This window comes from Daphnia carinata, chromosome 9 (genome assembly GCF_022539665.2).
Source record: "Daphnia carinata strain CSIRO-1 chromosome 9, CSIRO_AGI_Dcar_HiC_V3, whole genome shotgun sequence".
Lineage (NCBI taxonomy): Eukaryota > Metazoa > Arthropoda > Branchiopoda > Diplostraca > Daphniidae > Daphnia > Daphnia carinata.
Window position 1 is genome coordinate 5,971,069 of NC_081339.1, and position 4,414 is coordinate 5,975,482.

Here is a 4,414-nt window from a genome sequence, read left to right on the forward strand (position 1 = left end):
ACCTAACCTAACCTAACCTAACCTAACCTAACCTAACCTAACCTAACCTAACCTAACCTAACCTAACCTAACCTAACCTAACCTAACCTAACCTAACCTAACCCCAACCTAACCTAACCTAACCTAACCTAACCTAACCTAACCTAACCTAACCTAACCTAACCTAACCTAACCTAACCTAACCTAACCTAACCTAACCTAACCTAACCAAACCTAACCTAACCTAACCTAACCTAACCTAACCAACCTAACCTAACCTAACCTAACCTAACCTAACCTAACCTAACCTAACCTAACCTAACCTAACCTAACCTAACCTAACCTAACCTAACCCAACCTAACCTAACCTAACCCAACCTAACCTAACCTAACCTAACCTAACCTAACCTAACCTAACCTAACCTAACCTAACCTAACCTAACCTAACCTAACCTAACCTAACCTAACCTAACCTAACCTAACCTAACCTAACCTAACCTAACCTAACCTAACCTAACCTAACCTAACCTAACCTAACCTAAACTAACCTAACCTAACCTAACCTAACCCTAACCTAACCTAACATATGAGTTAGATGCTAAATTTAACAAGAATCACGAATATGAAATTTGTTTTTATGTAGACTTAATGGTTATTGAGTTATTTCCAATGTAAAAGTAGGTACGCTAGAATTTTAAGGCCCGACAAAACAACAAGCCCGATTTTTACCTAAAATATTTATATTAACAAAACTAGATAACTTTGTATGAGTTAGATGCTAAATTTAACAAGAATCACGAATATGAAATTTGTTTTTATGTAGACTTAATGGTTATTGAGTTATTTCCAATGTAAAAGTAGTAGGTACGCTAGAAATTTAAGGCCCGACAAAACAACAAGCCCGATTTTTACCTAAAATATTTAATTTAACAAAACTAGATAACTTTGTATGAGTTAGATGCTAAATTTAACAAGAATCACGAATATGAAATTTGTTTTTATGTAGACTTAATGGTTATTGAGTTATTTCAAATGTAAAAGTAGGTACGCTAGAAATTTAAGGCCCGACAAAACAACAAGCCCGATTTTTACCTAAAATATTTATATAACAAAACTAGATAACTTTATATGAGTTAGATGCTAAATTTAACAAGAATGACGAATATGAAATTTGTTTTTATGTAGAGTTCATGGTTTTTGAGTTAATTCAAATATAAAAGTAGGTACGATAGAAATTTAAGGCCCGATTCCGGACGTCTACTTAAAAAATTAATGTCAAATAAATATATGTTATTATATACGATTTAGATTCAAAATTTAACAAGATTCACGAAAATGAAATTTGTTGTTCACCATGTTAAAACCATTAGATAAATAACGGTTAGGCAACGCAGCCTCACTAGTAGTTCCCGCCAATTTTTTTGCCTATGCTAAACTTCAGACGAAGTCCGGCAGCGAAGGTGTGTTGTCACGTATCTAAAACATCTGAAGTTCTAGAAAATGCTCCTGAGCAATGTTGTAAGCATAACTTTTATTTCCCTTTTATTAAGTTGTTTGGCATAGCGGTATAAAAAACAATCTTTATCATATGTTTTTCTTTCAGGATTTTTGTTTTGGTTCACTGCTGTTCCTGGATGGACAATGAACGATCATCTGATTTGATTGTTGAAGAAGCCAAAAATATTCTTTTTACATATAATGCTGGTACGTTGATAAAACATTAAAATGCAGTGCTATTTGGAACGGGGCCTTTGTTATAATGTTTTGTTGTATTCCAGCCGTAGAACAATTCAGGCAACGTACAGCCCCAAAGACAAAATGAATGCCAATTTTGACAACGCTGAATCTTAGATGTGCCTGGTGTAAGCAACATGGTTCTTGCTGATCTTGAACCCTAAAATACCAGACATGTTTTTCTTTAGTGGCGATATTCCATCACTTGTGCATCGCTACATGGCCATCGTCAGGCTCAAGCATCCAATGAATATGGGAACAAATTGCTGTGATCTTCAACTTCAACAATTTTACCTCTTTAGCACTAGTAGGTAAGGAAAATTTAATTTGCATTTTGTAATTTTTTTGCCAGTGTTTGGCTGAGTGAACTTGCAGTATTATAAAGGTATTCAAGATAACTGAAATGGTAGCCCCTAAATCAGAAGAATTTTATCTGACATCTTTCTTGCGTGAACCTGTTAAGAAAAAGCCTTGTTATATCAAAGGGCACCTAAAGAAGAAATTGGCTTCATTAACGATTCAAGTAGTTAACATTTACCATTTGTATGTTAGTGTTAAAATTTGACTGCATTTTCTTTTATTCAGACTCATTGATTCTAACAACAGCCTGGTTGCAAACTTTTACCCATTTCGTTGCAATAAATGTATTTCTGATCCAGTCTTCAAAACCCACAAATGCCAAGGTACACATATACTTCTAAAGTGAGACTGTTAATCTGAAAAAAAAAAAACTTGCAAACCAGCTTGTTCCCTTTATAAAAAGAGTTGCTTTAGTCAGGTAAACTTATTTTGATTGCAAACAATTCAAGTAAATCATTAAAAATCTTTAAATTCAGGTGTCATATTGCCTTCTATTGGTTCCCTTTGTGGGAAATGTATGTTGTGTGTGAATATATGCAACCCTAACAGTCTTGGAGATCACTTTTTTTTGTCAAGAAAATACTGGAAATTGGTATTGAGAAGGTCATTAACAGAAAGTTTTTGTATTTTATCAGTTTATTCCTACATTTAACATGGTTCTTTAGAAATGCCATGGAATAAAAAAGCACTTGACAAAAAACATTTTTATTGTTCTCGTACCTGTATTAGATGGAAATTACTTGTGCAATGGTACCAACCCATTCATGAAAACAATGTATTAAACAAAAATTTATGATTGACTGATCATAATCTGTGTAATTTCTATATATTTCTTATAATTCTAGGTATTCAACCATGGAATGTTGACCAGCTATCTGCAGAGTGAAAATCTACTTGACAGCATTCAACCTCTTAAGTACATTTTACAAAAGATTCTGAGAATGGCAAAAATTATGAACAAATTTTGTATTGGAGAAATTCTAGGTAAATGAAAGCCATTTCACGATACAGCTGAATAGCTGTGAAACGCAACCAATCGAGGAACTGAGTTTCTTGAACAACCAAACTTATCTTGAAGAGCTGCAGAAAAAGAATGGAACATTACGCTGCCAAACACCTGCTTCCAAATGGTAGTTGTAATTATTTGTTGTTACACGATATATTCAGTCAATTCTTCGTAAACTGTTCTTTTTCACAGGTCAATGGCAGGGGTCTTATTCACTGTCTCAAGAGTGTAAGTTTAAACAAGATATTGCTTTTGATTACTTCTGCTGGTAACTTTTATATTTCTAGTTAAGATATGGCTTTTATCAAAAAGACTTTTAACTAACATCTAACTTTTTTTCCTCTTCTCAAAAGAGCTGCTTAGGAAGTTAGCTAAAGTGACGAAGATGTGTCATCACAGCAGGATAAATGTAAAAAAAAGCAAGTTCTGCAGCAAAATCATTGTTCCATCGCTATATATATTCAGCACTATAACTGCACATGTCACAAAACTTTGCTTGAATCATACCGCCCTCAAGATATATTGTTTACAAATAACTCCCTCTGGTGCAGGATTAATCCCTTCAATATTGCTACTGATACTGTTGGCTACACATTCTCAGAGGTTATAGCTACCACAGAAATACAACTTACCTTTGTTAGCAGTCTTGCTAGGATGAAAAACCAGGAAAATTCCGTCATCACTTCTGAAACTGTTACTGCCCACATTTTACTTCCTGCCTAGAAATTCAAACAGTACGGAAAGATGACTGTTGAAATATTACCAATCTAGGATGGAAACCATTAAAAAGGTAGGTTGATTTTAATTTTCAGGCAGAATATACGACTACAAGGTAACAGAACTAATAATTTTTTTAGAAGTAATTACTCTTAATTCTGAAATACTTACTATACCTTTTAGATCATTTGTTAGAAAGTATTCTTCAGTCATACTTTCAAGTTTAATCAAGAATAGTATAGAGATGCTAAATCAGTACGATAAGTTACTTTCTGATCTTTAGTAATGTCTAACTGTTGTCGAATGAAATACCTTGTGAATCTTGATGGTACCATTCCTCGCAGTAGTCACAGCCACTGTTTTAAAATATAAAATCTATTGTTATCTAAGAAGTAATTAACAGGTTTTCAAATACTTGCACCTTAAATTTGCTGGCATTTGAGCTTTGGCAGATTTACTAAACTTGCTCTTCCAGGCAATTTTTTTTCGTCTCATCATTGTGTTTGATTTGGATTGCATTTCATGTAAAGTCCATTGCATGTCTTTGTAAGCTTTCTCTCTAAATCTTTAAAGAAATTAGTAAATAAAGACATGGAATTACCTCATGGTAGAAGCTTT

General features: G+C 33.6%; 1 long non-coding RNA gene across 7 annotated transcripts; it reads left to right on the forward strand.

The window, feature by feature from the left end:
- The first annotated feature begins 1,393 nt into the window (after positions 1-1,393).
- Positions 1,394-3,741, forward strand: LOC130698000 (uncharacterized). Of its 7 annotated transcripts, none has more exons than XR_009421713.1 (10): positions 1,394-1,497; positions 1,583-1,683; positions 1,758-1,841; positions 1,902-2,236; positions 2,299-2,491; positions 2,550-2,848; positions 2,919-2,989; positions 3,058-3,203; positions 3,272-3,347; positions 3,433-3,741. It is a non-coding gene; the product is annotated as an uncharacterized LOC130698000 (long non-coding RNA). The 7 variants fall into 7 exon arrangements; XR_009003104.1 differs by having other exon boundaries at positions 2,550-2,676; positions 2,739-2,848; positions 2,919-3,203; XR_009421712.1 differs by having other exon boundaries at positions 1,902-2,024; positions 2,089-2,236; positions 2,919-3,203.
- The last annotated feature ends 673 nt before the right edge of the window (positions 3,742-4,414 follow it).